We start from the raw sequence: 20,577 nt of genomic DNA, 5'->3' as shown, positions 1-20,577 counted from the left end.
GGGCAGCACCCTAATGTGGTTAAAGAAAGAACTCACTCCCCCATCTCTGAGCACACAGAGTGTCCGGATGACAGTGCGCGCCGATCACGAACCTCGCCACTCTCGTCCCCCTCTTTCACCAGTTCCCTGCCAGAGCACGCCCCCGTGGGACGCTGGTCCTCCCCTGGCCTCCTCTGGCAGGACGCGGCTAATGACCGTGCCCCCGCACCGGGCCGCTATGCCACCCACGCCTGGGCCGGTCATTCCGCCTCGCTGCACCACCGAGGGTACGTCTGTGGTTTGCATGACCCCGCTGGTACAGTTCCTGGAAGCCTGGTTAGAGCTTCCCAGGCTGTCCCGCTGGGTCACAAGGACCATCAGGTCCGGCTACGCGATTCAGTTCGCGCGGTCTCCTCCCCGCTTCAGGGGAGTCTGCTTCACTATGGTCGGTGGCAATGCCCCGGTTATGAGAGCGGAGGTCGCTACCTTACTGGCGAAGGGTGCGATCGAGACTGTCCCTCCAGCCGAAATGAGGTCCGGCTTTTACAGCCCCTACTTCATTGTACCGAAGAAATCTGGTGGGTTACGACCAATCCTCGACTTGCGCGTCTTGAACCGCTCCCTTCACAGGATGCCGTTCAAGATGCTCACGGCCAAACGCATTTTCGAGTGCATACGGCCGCAGGATTGGTTTGCAGCGATCGACCTGAAGGACGCCTACTTCCATTCTTCCATTCTCCATTCTTCCTCGACACAGACCGTTTCTGCGGTTTGCTTTCGAGGGGCAGGCATACCAGTACGCGGTTCTCCCTTACGGGCTAGCCCTGTCTCCTCGCGTCTTCACGAAGGTCGTCGAGGCAGCCCTTGTTCCCCTTCGGGAACACGGGGTTCGCATCCTGAACTAGCTCGACGACTGGCTGATCCTAGCTCACTATCGAGACCAGGTTTGCGAACACAGGGACCTAGTGCTCCGGCACCTAGCTCGTCTGGGCCTTCGGGTCAACTGGGAGAAGAGCAAACTCTGCCCCGTGCAGAGGATCTCTTTTCTCGGTATGGAGATCGACTCGGTCGCCATGTGCGCGCAGCTTACGAGAGAGCGCTCGCAGTCACTGCTGACTTGCCTTCGTCAGTTCGAGCGCAAGAGTGTGGTTCCACTGAAACTATTTCAGAGGCTCCTGGGGCATATGGCATCTGCAGCCGCAGTCACGCCACTCGGGTTGCTTCATATGAGACCACTTCAGCTTTGGCTTTGCGATCGAGTCCCAAGGTGGGCATGGCATCACGGCACGCTCCGAGTCCCAGTGACTCTGACCTGCCGTCAGACCTTCACCCCGTGGTCGAACCTCAGTTTTCTTCGGGCTGGAGTGCCCTTGGAACGAGTTTCCAGGCATGTTGTTGTATCAACAGATGCCTCCACCACGGGCTGGGGCGCCATGTGCAAGGGACATGCTGCCGCGGGCTCCTGGACAGGACCCCAGCGCCTTTGGCATGTCAATTGCCTCGAGTTGTTGGCTGTACGTCTTGCCCTGCACCGCTTCCATGCGTTGCTCAGGGGTCAACACGTATTAGTCCGATCAGACAATACCGCGACTATAGCGTACATCAACCGTCAAGGTGGTCTGCGCTCCCGCCGTATGTCACAACTCGCCCGCCACCTCCTCATATGGAGTCAGAAGCATCTGAGGTCGCTTCGAGCCATTTATATCCCGGGAGACCTGAACCAGGCGGCCGACGAGCTGTCTCGGCTTCGGCCTCTCGCTGGAGATTGGCGACTCCATCCCCAGACGGTCCAGCTGATCTGGGACCAGTTCGGGGACGCACAGGTAGACCTGTTTGCCTCCCACGACTCGTCCCACTGCGGCCTGTTTTATTCCCTGACCGAGGGCACGCTCGGCACGGATGCACTGGTGCACAGCTGGCCGCGGGGCCTCCGCAAGTATGCGTTTCCCCCAGTGAGCCTTCTTGCGCAGACTTTGCGCAAGATCAGGGAGGACGAGGAGCAGGTAATTTTGGTTGCCCCGTACTGGCCCAACCGCACCTGGTTCTCAGAACTAGTACTCCTCGCGACAGCACCTCCCTGGCCAATTCCTCTGAGGAAGGACCTGCTTTCTCAGGGACGGGGCACCTTATGGCACCCTCGTCCCGATCTTTGGAACCTCCATGTGTGGCTCCTGGACAGGATGAGGCGGGTTTGAGTACCCAACCACCAGCGGTGGTGGCTACCATCACTTCCGCTAGAGCATCGTCCACGAGACATGCCTATGCGTTGAAGTGGAACCTCTTCGTCAACTGGTGTTCTTCTAAAAATCTAGAACCCACGAAATGCCCCATCAGTGTCGTGCTTTCCTTCCTGCAAGAAGGGTTGGAGCGAAGGCTGTCTCCCTCCACCCTGAAAGTGTATGTTGCTGCCATTGCCGCACATCACGACGCAGTTGATGGTAAGTCCTTGGGAAAGCACGACCTGATCGTCAGGTTCCTGAGGGGAGCGAGGAGACTGAATCCTCCTCGTCCTCCCCTCGTACCCTCTTGGGACCTCTCAGTGGTTTTAACTGCCCTGCAGAGTGCTCCCTTTGAGCCTCTGCAATCAGTGGAGCTTAAGTTCCTGTCAATGAAGACAGCGCTCCTGGTTGCATTGGCCTCCATCAAGAGGGTAGGGGACCTGCAGGCATTTTCGGTTGACGAAGCGTGCCTGGAATTCGGACCGGCTAACTCTCACGTGATCCTGAGACCCAGGCCTGGATATGTGCCCAAGGTTCCCACCACACCCTTTCGAGACCAGGTGGTGAACCTGCAAGCACTGCCTTTGGAGGAGGCAGACCCAGCCTTGGCACTGCTCTGTCCAGTATGCGCACTCCGTGCCTACGTTGACAGAACGCAGTGTTTCAGGACCTCAGACCAGCTCTTTGTCTGTCATGGTAGGAAGCTGAAGGGAAAGGCTCTCTCCAAGCAAAGGTTGTCTCACTGGATAGTGGACGCCATTGCTTTGGCATACCAGCAGCAAGGTCGACCATGCCCCCTTGGTGTGACGGCCCACTCCACCCGGAGTGTGGCATCCTCTTGGGCTTTAGCGCATGGCGCCTCGCTAACAGACATCTGCAGAGCTGCAGGCTGGGCGACACCTAACGCATTCGCGAGATTCTACAATCTCCGAGTGGAGCCAGTTTCTTCTCATGTACTCGCTTCAACTAGCCGGTAAGAGATTCTGCTCAGGTGTCTTCGCTTGCTCGCCATTCCTCTCCACGGACGGAATACGTGCGATATTTTCCTCAGGTGAGCCTAATAAGCCCTGAGTCTCCTCCAGCACTGACGACGTCAACGCCAGAGTTATGCAACTGAGCAGCTTTCGCGCTTGGCTAGGTGCCTCCATGTGCATGGTTCCCCCTCTGGGCGACCCCCACATGTGTATTCCACTGTAAGCCTCTTTGAGCATGTGTCTTTCCCTTGGCAAGCCACCTTGCCACCCCTGGGGTTGAAATATTCCACCTGCGGCTGGACACCCCAGTGATTCTCCATATGCAGCCCTTCGGGGTCATATGTGTATCCCAAGTCCCCCCCTTCGGGCTGGGCATAATTGCATATTTCCACTGGATATGCTTCCCAGTGTACCTTGGTATTCCTGTGTTAAGTAGGACTCCTTCGTCCGTGCTAGTCTCACGACAGGGAGCTCAGACTTGCGCAGGGCACTGGAAGACAGTCGAGAGGTGGCGTGATTACACTGGGAACCCCATTCGTCATCATCCGACGTAACTCGGAGTGACTACGAATGGGAACGTCTCGGTTACGTATGTAACCCTCGTTCCCTGAGTAGGGAACGGAGACGTTACGTCTCCCTGCCACTTCCGCTGTACCGCTGGAACGCCTGAGTTCAGTCTCGGCTCCTCAGCGAAGACATATCTGCATGTTGCCAGCGCACTTCCTTATATACCCCCAGGGTGGGGCGGAGTTACGCTATGCAAATTCCGCAGACCCATGGCATTTCTTTGCCATTGGCTCGTTTTATATACTCGAAGGTGATAGGATTTCTAAGCGAAACCCCATTCGTCGTCATCCGACGTAACGTCTCCGTTCCCTACTCAGGGAACGAGGGTTACATACGTAACCGAGACGTTCTGGTGAGAATGGTGACTTTCCCCACAGCCCCCAGCGTTCCCCGGCGGAAAACCAACCTTGCAACATGGGGACTAACGTCCCGGTAAGTTGGAAATAGGAAGTCTCATGAGAAGCAAGAACGAGCGAGAAACACAAACTGCTTTACGGCAATTCAACATAAACACACACGCCATATGATACTGTGTATGATGTATTACCCACCTCAGTAGACATAGCTCCACACGATAAAGTTGGCCGGCTCACATAATAACAAATGCACATGAGCAGCGGTAGAAAGGGGGAGGAGTGTGCCGCAAGTGAGATTTTTTTACTACAGTGTTGTGAAATACACTCACCTAAAGGATTATTAGGAACACCTGTTCAATTTCTCATTAATGTAATTATCTAATCAACCAATCACATGGCAGTTGCTTCAATGCATTTAGGGGTGTGGTCCTGGTCAAGACAATCTCCTGAACTCCAAACTGAATGTCAGAATGGGAAAGAAAGGTGATTTAAGCAATTTTGAGCGTGGCATGGTTGTTGGTGCCAGACGGGCCGGTCTGAGTATTTCACAATCTGCTCAGTTACTGGGATTTTCACGCACAACCATTTCTAGGGTTTACAAAGAATGGTGTGAAAAGGGAAAAACATCCAGTATGCGGCAGTCCTGTGGGCAAAAATGCCTTGTTGATGCTAGAGGTCAGAGGAGAATGGGCTGACTGATTCAAGCTGATAGAAGAGCAACTTTGACTGAAATAACCACTCGTTACAACCGAGGTATGCAGCAAAGCATTTGTGAAGCCACAACACGCACAACCTTGAGGCGGATGGGCTACAACAGCAGAAGACCCCACCGGGTACCACTCATCTCCACTACAAATAGGAAAAAGAGGCTACAATTTGCATGAGCTCACCAAAATTGGACAGTTGAAGACTGGAAAAATGTTGCCTGGTCTGATGAGTCTCGATTTCTGTTGAGACATTCAGATGGTAGAGTCAGAATTTGGCGTAAACAGAATGAGAACATGGATCCATCATGCCTTGTTACCTCTGTGCAGGCTGGTGGTGGTGGTGTAATGGTGTGGGGGATGTTTTCTTGGCACACTTTAGGCCCCTTAGTGCCAATTGGGCATCGTTTAAATGCCACGGCCTACCTGAGCATTGTTTCTGACCATGTCCATCCCTTTATGACCACCATGTACCCATCCTCTGATGGCTACTTCCAGCAGGATAATGCACCATGTCACAAAGCTCGAATAATTTCAAATTGGTTTCTTGAACATGACAATGAGTTCACTGTACTAAAATGGCCCCCACAGTCACCAGATCTCAACCCAATAGAGCATCTTTGGGATGTGGTGGAACGGGAGCTTCGTGCCCTGGATGTGCATCCCACAAATCTCCATCAACTGCAAGAAGCTATCCTATCAATATGGGCCAACATTTCTAAAGAATGCTTTCAGCACCTTTTTGAATCAATGCCACGTAGAATTAAGGCAGTTCTGAAGGCGAAAGGGGGTCAAACACAGTATTAGTATGGTGTTCCTAATAATCCTTTAGGTGAGTGTATACGGCCCACAGCTGTAGGGGAAGCTCGTTGAGAAAACACGCGACAACAAAAGGGAAAATCAGCGAAGAAATGGCTAGAGTTGCCATGCATTTATGGGGGGTTGCCCTGCACGCATAATAAACAAACTACAGCTGGTCCAAAACGCAGCAGCCTGAGTTCTTAATAGAACCAGGAAGTATGACCATATTAGCCCGGTTCTGTCAACACTACATTGGCTCCCTATTAAACATTGTATACATTTTTAAATGTTGCTGATTACTTACAAAACTAATTCTCCAGTCATTTTAAGCCAAAATGGGGGTCAACCTTGAACAAAGTGCAACAGAAGTAAACAACTTATTTTGTATCCTCAATATGTCCTGAGTAAGGAAAAAAAAAAGCCCAGAAGAATCCCATTAGGGGAAAGTTTAGAAAAAGACCCAAATATAGCCTATTCATACGCCTATTCATGCTTTTTCTTACGTGAATAGGGTACAAATTTTAATCTTTAGATATCACCATGAAAATTACTGAGTTGATTACTTACATCAAGACAAACAAAAATGTATTACAAGTTTTTTTAAATTGTTTGTTAACATGGACAAACGGTGCATAATCTAATTACGTATGTGCTAATTTGCATAAATACCACAACACATCTAAACATTGGGTCTTGCCAGGTGAAAATGTCTTGTTGAATCTTGTTGACATATAACAGTAAAATACTTAATGTTAAGGTCGGAATGGAACCCATTTTGGCTACCCATGAGCATTAATACATAGAGGCAGGAAGAAGTACTTTAGAAACCAGCCTTTATTCATTTTTAAGAGACTGAGTTTGGGGCTGGGTCCGTGGGACTGTTTCTAGGGGACGAGTCTGAAGGAAGAACAGGAGACAATGGTAAGGAGAATGCAGAAGACAAAAGGTAGGTAAAATAAAAAGTGAATCCCCAGAAACAGTCCCACGGACCCAGCCCTAAAATTATCTCTGCAATAATAATTAATAAAGGCTGGTTTCTAAAGTACTTCTTCCTTCCATGTATTAATGCTCATGGGTAGCCTAAATGGGTTACATTCAACTTCAATCATACTTCATAAAATGAACTTGAAGTATACTTATTTTTCGTAAGGGAAATTATACATTCCTATTATTCAAATCAGTTAAATTATTATTAGGCTGCATAAATTAGGTCAGCCGGAATCGGGAACACTTCCTATAACACCCAGTGTACTCGTTACATCATAAGAAGTATGGCATCTACACTAATGTTAGTCTTTCTGCCTTTTCTGAGGTTTACTGTAATCAGCTGGATCCAGGCCGTATCCAGACCAGATGGAGGACCTGCGCCTAGACACGACCACAACGCATGATGTAGTCAGCCGGATCCGGGCCGTATCCAGACCAGATGGAGGACCTGCACCTTGACACAACCACAACGCATCCCTGAAGTGTCAGCAGAGATTGTGTCAACTAGACTGACGATGACGACAGCCATCGGCCCTGATCCTCAACAAACCCGTCTCAATCCCGGTGTGATGACTCTGATCTTAAACCAGATGGAACTGGATAATATTCTGATTGTCCCAAACCAATCTTGACTTCTGACCTATTATGCTGCCTGAATCATAATCATACACTGTTCGTTCAGTGGCCAGAGGAGAACTGGCCCCCTGCCTGAGCCTGGGTTCTTCCAAGGTTTTTTTCTCCATTCTGCCACCTGATGGAGTTTTTGTTCCTTGCCACTGTCGCCTTTTTCCACCTTTGTTGCCATTGGCTTGGCTTGCTTAGTTGGGGACACTAAATTTATCATTTAATTTCATATTCAACAATAATATTGATCTGCCTGCATTGACACTATTATACAAGAACTGAACTATGCTGGATGATGACATCACGGTTTACTCCAGAGCGGCTATATATATATAAATTAACTAAATTAATAACTTTTTTTAATACAAAAATGAAACATCACTGAACTTACTTAAGCTGGGCGGTGACACTATTTTCTTCTGGAAACAAACTTTTTTGCATTATTTTCCTGTTATCTCTGTAAAGCTGCTTTGAGTCAAGTCACATAAATAAATATGACTTGACTTGACAAAAAAATAGTACATATTTGTTTTGGAGGGGGGTGGGTCTTGCTTTTAATTTACAATTATATTCTCCTATCAATATATTTTCTAGATTTCCCCACATTGTTAATGTTGTGGTTATTTCAGCAAACAGTTTCGTAAATTCAGCTTAACTGCATTAAGTAAAAATGTTATTTATCATTCAACTGAACTGTGCTCACACATTTAAGACACTTATAGGCTACATTGTTTTTGCTAAGTCCATGCAATAAATGCACGTCCTTCAATAAGCAATGTTTTACTTCTGTATTTCAGGTGCGGCCACAATTTGATTTGAGCAACTCATTTTTAACTCAAATTGTATCCGAAAATCTCACAGCCCCCACGGTCAAATATTGTGATTCACTTTATGAAGTATTAAATCGAGATCTCTGAGACCAGTTTCAGAACCGAATCTTTTGAACTGATTTTTTAAATCAACCGGTTCACAATAAATAACATTAATTTGTGGATTTGACTGATCTAGAAGATTAAACTTGCAGTAAACTCAGTGATTCAAATACGGACATGGCGAGTTAAGTTATCAAAAAACAACTCAAGTTGTGCTCTAGTCTAGACTGAGCTCAACCTATTTAATTAATCTTATTTGTCGCATATGGTATTAGACACCTCTCTTGTACAGTTTTGTAACATAATTGATGACCTTCGCTCATCAATCCATGCACTACTCTGATCTACACCTACTACGAACACATTTTCTATCATGTATGCCTATTGAAGACGAATGAGCCAATCAGAGTAAGTGTGCATATCCCACAATTCAACTTGATTGTGATGTCACAGCAGATTGTGCTTAATTCAAATGTATAATATATTAATTATTTTGAGAATTAATTGCTTAATAGTGCATAATATATTATGTTGAGATTTAATCGCATAAACTTGTAGCTACCTTATGTTCACAGTCAAAGTTTATACTATTGATTTTTTTCCCATTAATTTTATTTTTCTCCAACAGCTCATTTACATATACACTGTAAACCCCAATAAGGTCATAGTACTCAAAACTTTTGTAGAAACCGATTACATAATAACTTTTGAGGTAACTAACTTAATTTTTTTAAGTTCTATTTTTTAAAAAGTTACAATCTAATCAAACTTAAAAAATTTGATTTAATTTTTATTTTTTTTAAGTGCACCGTGCTTAAAAATATTGATTAACACTCAAAATGTTTTAATTTTTTCATACTTAATTATTTTGATCTAATGGAACTTAAATAGAACTATATTAACTCAAAAAATATACTTTATAACCCACAAGCAAGTTAAAACTACGGTACAAAAAAAAAAACACTTCAGCTGTACATTTTCTTTTTTCTTTTTATTCAGTCTTTAAATTGTTTAATACAAACATGTAAGAAATTACTAGTAAAATTACTTCTGAAATGACTCCGTGTTTTAAACAATATAATTAGGAACTGAGGATCTTAAAATGCTTAATGTAAAATGCATGGCCTACATTTTTTAAAACAGCATTAGTAACAGCCATCAAAGTGCAAATGGAATAAGTAAAAAAATAAAAGAGAATAAAAAAAGTAAATAAATAAATAAAACATATCAAAACACAAAACCAAGACATCGAATCTGTCCTGTTAGTAAAAACCTATAAAAACAAAATATAAAAAAGGCACATCTTTGGGTTGATGTATGCATTACATCTGGACTATCCCAAGAAACTCATTAACACTTTTACATTCATCCAGAAAATCATAATGGGTCTTGATGATGGTAAACCACTCAAACCCTGCCTACTGAGTCTCAAAAATGACCTGTTAATGAAATAGTAGGCTAACTTAAGAGTTGTTTACAAGAAAATACACTTGTATTTTCTTGCCTACATGTTGTGTTTTTGGGGTTCCCAGTATGGTCACTTTATAGTTTGTTGTTGAACAAACAATATAGTTTGTTGTTGTTGTTAGTCAAAGCATTTGGAACTGTTTACATTTGGCGGTTTATGTCTTGCCTACAAAATCTAACGTAGCTGCTGTTGTTTATAATTATTGGTTGTACACCAACTTATTATTGTACAACTCTAAATCCTAAAATGATGTGAGATGTGCCTTTTTTATATTTTGTTTTTATTTTATTTTATTTATTTAGGATTTAGAGCACCAAGTTGGTGTACAACCAATAATTATAAACAACAGCAGCTACGTTAGATTTCGGATGATCACTCTACTCCTTACACTTCGACCTATAATGAAAAAAAAAAACGTTTTTAAATGTTTAATAAAAACTTGCAGAGTTCATTCGGTTACAATTATGTCTATAACCTTAACTTTGTTTGAGTAAAAGTTAAAGCTAACAGCCACTAGCTCATTTGGGTGCATGTAGAAATAACATCTCATTGAACTTGCCAGAGCTGGGTGCTTAACACAAAGAGCAGCAACACACTAAAAAACCGCAATGACTATCGCTTCTGAAAAGAATTATTGACTAACGTTAGCATTATTGCCTTGACACGACATTAACAGTAAACTTACACATTATATTACCTTGTCACTAGCACGCGGGCTGACGGTGACGTTAATCGCGCACGTGCGCGCCAACGTGAAGCTCCGCGCTTAAAAAAAAAAACGAATCTAGGCTAACAGTCAAATATCACAGAGCGCTTAACACAAACAGCAGCAACACACTCAAAAACAGAAGGACTATCGCTTGCTGCAAATGGTTATTGACTAACGTTAACATTATTGCCCTGCCACGACATTAACAGTGCACAGGACGGTCATCGCGCCCGCGCCAACTTAAATAGTCAAATATTAGTCTAACAGTCAAATATCATGTGTAACATGATATTGTTACAATATGACAACAAGCAAAGTAGTTTTAAAGTGATTTGGTTTACTTACGAGTTATTTCATGCTTGATAAACCAGCAGCTCCACTTCGCTCGAGAGGGTAGCCATCTTGAATAGATTTTTCAGATAACGTCAGCTAGGTCCGCACGTCGTGACGTCATATCACGTGATCGACAGTAGACTTAAAAATAGTGAGTGAACCAGCGGGGTTCACTCAGAAATGCTGAGGTACACAACCATAAAAATACATTTTTGTTCATAGACAGTAATAGTTTAAAGGTGGATTAACTCAGCAAGAGCTTTTAACTGTAGTGACCTCAGTCCTTATAAGCTAGTAGTACTGTTCGGGCTTACAGTGTATGATTTTCTATATTTTCCTCCAACAACTTATATGCATAATGGTGCATAAAACAAATTCATAAGTAAAAAATGGGTTTAGATAATAAACCAGCTCTATGGTGAATTCCAAGTGATTAAGGGCTTAGTGCGCTCCATTTAAACCTTATGCACGAGTAGTTCTGCCAGTAGTAGGCACTCGTGCAACGTAAGCAATAAGGCACATCTGAATGAATGAGACTGAGGGAAGTTTGCAAGTGAAGGGCATAAAGATTTGGAGTGGAACGCAGCTCAAGTGTACTTGGCTTATTGACCTGGAAGTGAAGACGTCAGAGTTGTTTACATGTGTGGATTTTACAGTCTATGGTGTGGACGAATTTGTAATTGCGGCTTTAATTTTAGTGATGTAAAGATAGGAGTATTTTTTGTATTATTTTACCTGTATTGATCTGCTGCTACTACTTTGTCGACATAAGCTTTTAGGAGCGCGACAGAAAATTAAAGTCTACTGAGGTTTAATTGTTCACTTAAAGTGCTGTTTATAATACTGATTTAAGGCCCGCTATATTGCTCCAATTGCCGGTTCGCCAATACATGGGGAAGGTATCACGTGTTCTGTCCTCACTCATGCAAAGTATTGGTTGGTTAAATTTGTAATACATTAATCATATATTTTTACTCGTTTATTTCATCTGACTCCATAAATGAAAGGGTTTTAATGATATCTGTGGATCATTAATCATGAGTGAATGTTTGACTATTCCGTTTAACTCTTCAATGAAAATAATATCAAAGTCAGTTAAAATAATCAAATGTGACTTCCGGTTATGGCGGTGGCGTGACAAGTCACAGATTTCAACCCTCGTGCATTAGGCTAGAATCAATCCTTCTAAACCCACTTAAGATACTTAATTTAAGTTGGTGGAATAGCTAAAGCGATTACTAAAACAATGCCGTCGAAGAAAAAGATCAAAAATAAAGGGAGATTGGAAGCGGAATCACAAATTATGCCATCCGAACCTGAAAGCCTGAGCGAGCACGAAGAGACGGAGGATGAAGGGGGTGAGGCCTCAAACGAGAATCCTAGTAACGCGGAGATGATGAAGGCCTTTAAAGCAATGGAAAGACAAGTAAGCGGCAAGGTGGACGAAATTCTTTCGGTGGTCGTGGATGTCAAAGTGAGATTGACAGAGGCGGAGGAACGAATTTCAGGGACAGAGGACGAAATCGTCCAACTGAAGGTCAGAAATGATACGCTGGAAAAACAGATGAAATCAATGGCTGATAAGGTAATTGACTTGGAGAACAGAAGTAGGAGGAATAATCTTAGGTTGGTTGGCTTGCCGGAGAAAGAAGAGGGATCGGATGCGTGTGCTTTTCTGGAAAAGTTTCTACCAGAGACTTTGGAGTTGGGAGAAAGCGTTACGCCATTGATAATAGAGAGAGCCCATCGAATACCCAGCTCAGGTAAAAAAAACGGACAAGATGGTAAAGTGCAGCCGAGGACTGTCATAATGAAGTTCCTCAATTTCAAACAGAAGGAACATGTTCTAAAGGCTGCAAAGAGTAAGGGAGCAATTGCATACAAAGGTTCCAATCTTCGTTTTTTTCCGGATTTGTCGGCAGAGCTTCACAGGCAACAAAGAAAGTACGATGCTATCCGTCAAAAATTGCGTGACAAAGGAATCAACCGACACAGAGTAATCTTTCCTGCTCGATTGCTTCTTACACATGAAGACCGTACTGTGATTATGAAAAGTCCAGAAGAAGTGGAGAAATTTATGCAGCAGGTCGAGGACAAGTGAACTGAGGTATCGAGTCCAGAAGAAATGGATAAAGAGATGCAACAAATTGAGAACAAGTAAACTGAGGTATTAATGCGAGGTACTGAGGACTAAATGTAAAATTGTAGTTTATTTTTTTTGTCTGTAGGTTGTATATTCGTCCAAAGTAGATATTTAATTTTGTTTTAATAAGGGTAACAAGTTAAGTATTTGACGTTTAAGTTAATTCATTTAAGGTTCAGAAGAGGGCACTTTTGCTATAATATTTGAAAAAAGAAATGACACAAAGTGAAAGTTTGACTTTATTTTAAGATAATAGTTTGAATATATTAGGTTAATATAATGCGTATAGTTGGAAAGATGTTACTTGGAGATATAAGACTGACAGATTGTCAGCGTATTTCTTGTGTTTTTTTTCTTTTCTTTGAGGTAATAGTATTTTATTGGACAAGTCATGGCTTGGTTAAAATATGTGGGTATAAAAGTGGATAAGAAGGTTGAAACGGTAACGATGGATAGAGGTGTTGGTGTTCATTTTTTTGAACAACAGAACAAATAGGAGAAGACCATTTAAGAAGTCGAGTGTAGGGAAGGGGGTTACTGATACAGATGGTACCAGTGAAGCATGGAAAATGCTGGGGTAAGTTCATATTTTATGTTATTAGTTTTGTTTTAGTTATTTTAGGTTTGGCCTCTTATATTTTGGCAAATATATGGTTCAAGGTAATGAGGATGGTTAAAACAAAAAATGGCACAGACAGGAGGGATTAAGCTTCTATCATGGAATTGCAGGGGGCTGGGGAAACTAAAAAAGATTAAATAGGTGATGACTAGAATTATGCAGATACATGCAAATATGGTATTCTTGCAAGAGTCACACATGACTAAGGAGGAAGTGATCAAAATTGAAAGAAGGTGGCAAGGACAGGTATTCTCGGCATGTTTTACTACACAAGCCAGAGGGGTAATTACATTAATACATAAAGCTGTGCCATTTCAAGTAAATAATGTTATTAAGGACCCAGCTGGCAGATTTGTGATTATTCAGGGAAGATTGGTAACAGAGATAATAAATTTAGTAAATATCTATGGCCCTAATAAGGATGACTCTAAATTTTATAGCAACATATTTCTGATGGTGGCTTCATTACCAGGTCAGGTTATAATGGCGGGGGATATGAATTGTACACTTGATCCAGGAAAAGATAGATCTACGGGAGTTGATACCGCACATGTGAATTCTAGAAAACAGATTCTACATTTTATAGGAGAGCTTAAACTAGTGGATATATGGAGGCATCTTAACCCAAAGCAGACTGCATATTCATGCTATTCGGCAACACACCAAACTTACTCTAGAATAGACTACTTTCTTGTGTCAGCCCAATTGCTTTCAAAATGTATAGATTGTCAATACCTTAGTATTGTCATTTCTGATCATGCACCAGTGTCTTTGTCGTATGTCGATTCAAAATTAGTTAAAGATCCCCCTAAATGGCGATTCCAGCAAAGTTGGCTTAAGGATGCGTCATTTGTAGAGTTCTTGGGCAATCAAATTGACAATTACTTTGAAACAAATCAATTGAAAACTTCAGCAGGAATTCGGTGGGAGGCATATAAATGTTTTATTCGGGGACAAATTATTAGTTTTTGTAGTTCTAAAAGTAAAAAATCTCGACAGGAGTTACAAGATTTGGAAAAAGAGATTAAAGAGCTGGAAAATGAAGTATATCATAGTGATTCGATATGTGCAGATAAACATAAACAGCTATTAATGCTTCGATCTAAATATAATACACTTTCTGCAAATAAAACTGTAGCTAAGTTATTAAAGCTGAAACAAACATTTTATGATCAAGGCGAAAAGACAGGTAAAGTGTTGGCGTGGCAAATTAAAAAAAAGCAAATGGAGAGGGCTGTAGATTCGATTGAAGAGTCAGATGGTAATATCATTGTTGACCCACAAGAAATTAATAATTCATTTAGATCATATTATATGAAACTGTATAATTCTGAATGTACTTCGGGTTCAGAAATACAAAAAACTTTTTGGGATAATTTGGAGTTACCTAGTATACCAGAAGAACATAAAGATGAAATAGGAAAAGACATTAGTTTACAAGAGGTGGTAAAAGATTTATATAAGGAAGACAATCTTATGTCATTTCAAGAATTGAGTAATACATTTGATATACCTAAAAGTCATTTTTTTAGGTACTTACAGATAAGAAGTTTCATTTTATCATTTCAAAAAAGTACTGGAAATATACCACCACTATCAGTTTTGGAAAGAGTAGTCACCAAAGATTGTTATGATAAAGGTCGGATTTCACTTCTGTATAATATGTTGGTAGAGGGCTCCCCGGAGTCTTCTAGCTCTCGTTTAGGAGCATGGAGCAAGGATCTTAACGAGGAGATCACACCAGATGAATGGAGTGAGATTTGTCAAGATGCTCAAGTACAAACAGTTAATACAAGATTAAAGTTGTTGCAATATAATTGGCTTATGCGAGTATACATAACTCCAGTATTATCAAACAAATTTAATGAAAATATACCAGATACATGTCCCAAGTGTAATGTTTGTAAAGGTACCTATTTTCCATTGTATATGGGAATGTGAAGAAATATCGAAATTCTGGAAAGAAGTGCATAATATGATTGGTAAAATAATAAATGTGAGTCTTCCTTTTGGACCAAGGATTTTTCTACTGCATTTGTATCCTAAGCTTAAGTCAAAGGATTGTATCTTTATTTCTATGTGTATCTTACAAGCTAAACGCCTCATTGCATTACAATGGAAGAATCTAGAACCACCCAGCATAAAAAGGTGGCTCAGGGAGATGGTACTGAATATGTCAATGGAGAAAATAACATATATTATTAAAGGAAAGGGTAAGACTTTTGAAGATGTTTGGAATCCCTTTAGATCCTTCATAGAGAAGGAGGATAGTGACATGTTTAAGGAGACAATTGAAGATATGTGAGATTATAGGATGTATTTGTATTAGGAGGCCTTAATAGTTTGTATGTGTGTTTTTTTTGTTTGTTTTTTGTGTTTTAATTCATTAGTCTTGAGGATGTGAGTCCTGTACAAATTGAGATATGCTAAGTTGTAATGATGCGAAGACATCAATATGTGTCTATACTGCATTTTGTATTTTTGTTCCTGGTGTGTGTGTAATATATGTTGTTAAAAAGTTAATAAATATATTAAAAAATAATAATAATAATCAAATGTAACAATTTATTATGTCAGGTAAATGTATCATGCCAATTTCATAATCAATTCAAAGATAATCGATACAAAACATCAAATGCTCTGGAATAGAGAGAAGATGCAAACCCAACTTTAAGAAATACGTGAGGCTGAGAGATCTCACTCCCAGCCTCACGGGCCGATCTGAAGTGCAGAAAAGGCCCCGAACTCCCTGCTGAATCTCATTAAATAGCCAGACCTCTTTCACATGGAAACATGTGCTAACAAAAGAAATTTGCATTCAGAGGTAGCACCTCTGGGTGTAGGGAGACCATTTGTTTGAGAGACCATCTTCCTTTGTGTGTCAGTTATCCATAAACTCTTAAAACCTTATTACCTTGTGTTTTAGTTATTCTGAAATGAGACATTTGTACCAGTCGCACTGTGACATTTTAAACGATACCAAACATGAAAATACTCTGTGATAATCATTCACATTAAACTATACATTTTCTTGGGTGAATTCAGGTGATCTGAGCATGAGAGAGAGGGGGTGAAGGGAGAGGGAACGAGATGTAGATTCGGGTGACTCGGAGGTGAGACTTTTGTCTCAATGGTGCATGAGGGCCAGTTCAAATGGTAATCTCCAGAGAGGTCCTTTTGTCCTCTAAGGGTCTGGTCACCCCCCGAAACAGACTGTCTGGAATTTCCTAATTTATCAATTCTTACAGTTTTCCCTCCTTGACTCCGTGGGTCAAATTCAAATGAGCTCCTATGGAGTCACTGGTAAACGTCTGTTGTAATCCTTGAGAAAATTGTCTTTTCAATGTTAGCATCTGTAGAAGCTTGCAGAGGACTGTGTTCACCTGCAGAGCACCTGGTCTCACCAGGTGTATGTTGCTTGAGTCCAGTAGGTGGATGAAAGCATTCAGGTTTTCTTCCCGTGATCTTGTGATGTGAGCAAAGTTCGTAGAGTCAATCTGGACTTTTGTGACTTGTTCAGTTGACGTGTCATTCCTTCATGGAGAAACTTCTGCTTCTCTGGCACCTTCCCCATGATGATAATCCGACCCTTCTTGACCAATCCTGTCACCTCCAGTGGTGCGGCTGTCTGGGCAGACCTCAGTGGATGAAGGGCTTCTCCTTGGTTCACACTGCTTTGTGTAAGACACCTGAAAAGCATCTTAAATGTCCACTTCACGATTGAGCACTTATGAACTTGAAGTCGTATGGAAATGCATGGGAACACATAATGCAACAAAACAAAATCACGTCATGCCTAATATAAAATATCATGTTCATGTCAGCAAGTGCGAATGGTACATCTGGTCTCAAGTGTTTCTCAGGGTCATGTAGAATGGTCTCATTTTAAATATCCAATTCTTCACTACCACTGTGATGTTAAATGGTGGTGGAATTTAAATATTCTTGGTCTGAATTATTCAAAGGAAATGCAGCAAGAGGTCGGTGTAACCTAAATAATAAAATCAATGGTATGCATCAATAATTCTTGTAATAACAGCAATAATGATATTCAATCACAATTAGGAAGAAATGCATGTATATAATAATCATTTTGTTTGTTCATGGATCTTCCAATGCAAGCCACCTATGCAGATCTAAGAAGTGACTTGGAACATGTTTAGGCATACAAGAATGGAGATTGTTCATTCCTTGTAACAGTTTTGTGTTTTTGTGTTTGTGAGAGAGAGTGTGAGTGTGAGTGTGTGTGTGTGTGTGTGTGTGTGTGTGTGTGTGTGTGTGTGTGTGTGTGTGTGAGAGAGAGTGAGTAAGTGAGTGTGTGTGTGTGTGTGTGTGTGTGTGTTTTGTGCTGGCCATGTCACAGTCGATGATAGGGTTAAATTGTACATTTTGTAATTGATTGAAGTGCTCGCACTTCAGATCTGTCCGTTTTTTTGTTTTTGTTTCTGTTATTAGTGGTAAGTTTGAGAAATCAGGGGCCCTCTGATCTTCCAATCACCCCAATAACAATCAGAAAGTTTGAACATTTTGAAATTTGATAGCAGGTCTATCTCTGCTTTATAATTCGCATCATTGACTTGTGACTGTAGCCATTCATATGTATATTTCAGTGTTTCCCATGAGTTGGCAGTGTGTGTTGTGAATAGCGTATGCTATGTGTGTCTCTTTTAGACTGTCATCATGGGATCAGCTTTACCATCCTATGTGTGTGAAGCTATCTGGATGGACAGTAGATCTTTAGTGAAGTGACACTTTTGGACTCTATGTCATCTTTATCTTCTTATGATGTGTAGTGTGGGAGGTGTGTGTTCAGTGTTCATGTCTAGGAGATGGGTGGAATATAATCTATAACAATTGTGCAGCAAATTTAGTTCCAGTTCTAAACTGGGTGGCCATATTTATTCAGTGATGTACTATTGTGAGATGTGAATGGCCTCTTGAAGTGTCTTTTCACCCATCTCCCGAGGTTATGTTCTAACAATTCCGCTGCCCTGGCCTTGATCAAGGTGGGGTCCGGCCCGTCCTGGCATCCGTCCTTGGAGGAATTTGCAGAAGTAAACCTGAGACAGAAGCAAATGCAGAGAGAACCACAGTTAATTCTGATATTTTCAACAACTTCAAATTCAGACATGTGGAATTCTTTTACTTGCTCCATTATCATGTCCATTGCAATATTAATTCCAGTTGTCACAGGAAACCGAGTTTCATTGACCAGGTCTGAATTATTGCTGTTGTTTCAGTGCATTGTGTGACACTTGAAGCTGCTCTTGCAGTTCAGCCTTCACAGTCTGCTGTGTCTTTTGACCATTAGAGATTGATCAGAGTTTTTATCACTCGTAGTGTCATGAGTTCCAGTGAGTCAATGCTCATGGCTTTACTTCAAGTTGCTCTCATTACAACCAGATCTGTGGTGGGTTGCCTGCTTAGCATTTGCTATGGTGTCGTTCGCACATTTAGTTAGTGTAGATCTTTTGTGACCTGCAAAAGGCTGTGGTACTTCTGTCTGATGTTTGCTATTCACACCCTCCTTGTAAATTTACTTATCTTATCAGATTCAATTCAGTTGGTGCACCCCAGTCGAGGATGATTTAGCGTGCTATTACCTGTGCCACACTCCTAGCCGTGTTTTTTAAAGGCAAAAATAAAGGCATACCCCTCCCCTTTTTTGGCACTGGGTAGCACACAAATGAAATTCTGTTTTAGAAATTCAATTTTAATGACGAAAGTCACATTTCTCCAATTATTGTCCTGCTCCGCGAGTGTAATATAATGTTTATTATAATTTGAGTTATAATACAATTATATTATATTTAAGAATATAAATTAAGTTATATTGCTTCTGGTCTCTTGAACAATTTATTTGTTAAAGTGTTCGTTTTTCAAAAGATGATTTATTTTAAATTTGGCCCTGTCGTCGCAGCCATACTGGCCAGTGCATTGTATGTGCAACACAGGTCAGGCTGAAAGCCAATGAGGGACTCTGTTTTTGTTAACACTCAATGAACCGCCAGCACATGCTAAACGCATGGTCAAATCTCTACTTGTTCTCATGTCAATACATTTGAATATGAAAAGGCTTTTGGCTCAGGGCTGATAAAATGTACATTGGCTGTTTCTCTTTTTTCTTTGCTAGGTTTCAAATACCTTTTCTTCTCATTTAATCTTTTTAAATGGCCATTTTAATGTTTGATTATTCTATTTGCTCTTGCTTTATATTTTCCTTTTATAGATAAGGAAACTATATCGCTTTGCAGTCCTTCTCCTAAGGATGCACGACACAAGTGGTCAGTCCCGAAGATCAGAAGCTGAGTCAATGGCTAAATATCTAGAATTTTGCCGTATACGCGCAACAATCAAAGATATATTCAGTAGCCCTCTTGGATGCCCTTCAGGAACTTAATTCAATCGTTTTACTTTAGTAAGTTTTGGCCACCATTAAAGACGCCAGCAGATCAACTTTACTTCTCTTTAATAGCTTTGAATTAGCCAAGCCCGTGAATTTTCACGCACACTTTTCTAGAGTAACATTAAATTAGAACAGAAGTCATCGGAAGCATTCAAGCTAGGCTGATCAACCAGCATCTTGCTGATCCTAGTCGAACTAACCCATCCTCTCATCCAAGCAGCTCGCACACTTCCTGATATCAGTTTTTAGCCATCGCTAATCTCTGACGCAACCTTGTGGTAATATACGAATCCGGTAATCTATTTGGGAAAAATAATTGCAGAGCAATCCAGAATGAGTTCAAACGTGACAATATTTCGTTCTCTGAAGCCTTAAATATGAAAAGGTTTTTGTTTCAGGATTAATGAGATGCATTTGCTGTTTCTGATTTTCAGATTTCTTTGTCTTGTGATTTACATTGTAGCCACATGGCAATCCTATGCTCCTGTTATGGTTTTACTGCAGCTATATCAAAAATAGCAGAGTTTTCCACCAAGGAGACAAACAAATTCAACAAACACACCTGATATTTAATCCAGTTTACACAAGACACATGGCCTAGCATGCATGGCATCTACAACCTTTTACCTAAGTGTTTTATACAACACTTACAGTAAAGCAATCTTGTGTTTTTTAAAGAATAAAATCAACTAGCCTATGTGCACATTTTCGTAGCACAAACAACTACAAAGTGTGTTCTAGCACAATGTGTTAAGCACAACTACAAATTTGAAAATTCACAGAATTATTGCATACTTTTTAATCCCATCGGTGTTA

The sequence above is a fragment of the Squalius cephalus genome (assembly GCF_949319135.1).
Source record: "Squalius cephalus genome assembly, chromosome: 8".
In the NCBI taxonomy this organism is placed as follows: domain Eukaryota; kingdom Metazoa; phylum Chordata; class Actinopteri; order Cypriniformes; family Leuciscidae; genus Squalius; species Squalius cephalus.
The sequence above is the reverse complement of the archived record's forward strand: the minus strand, read 5'-3'. Positions refer to the sequence as shown.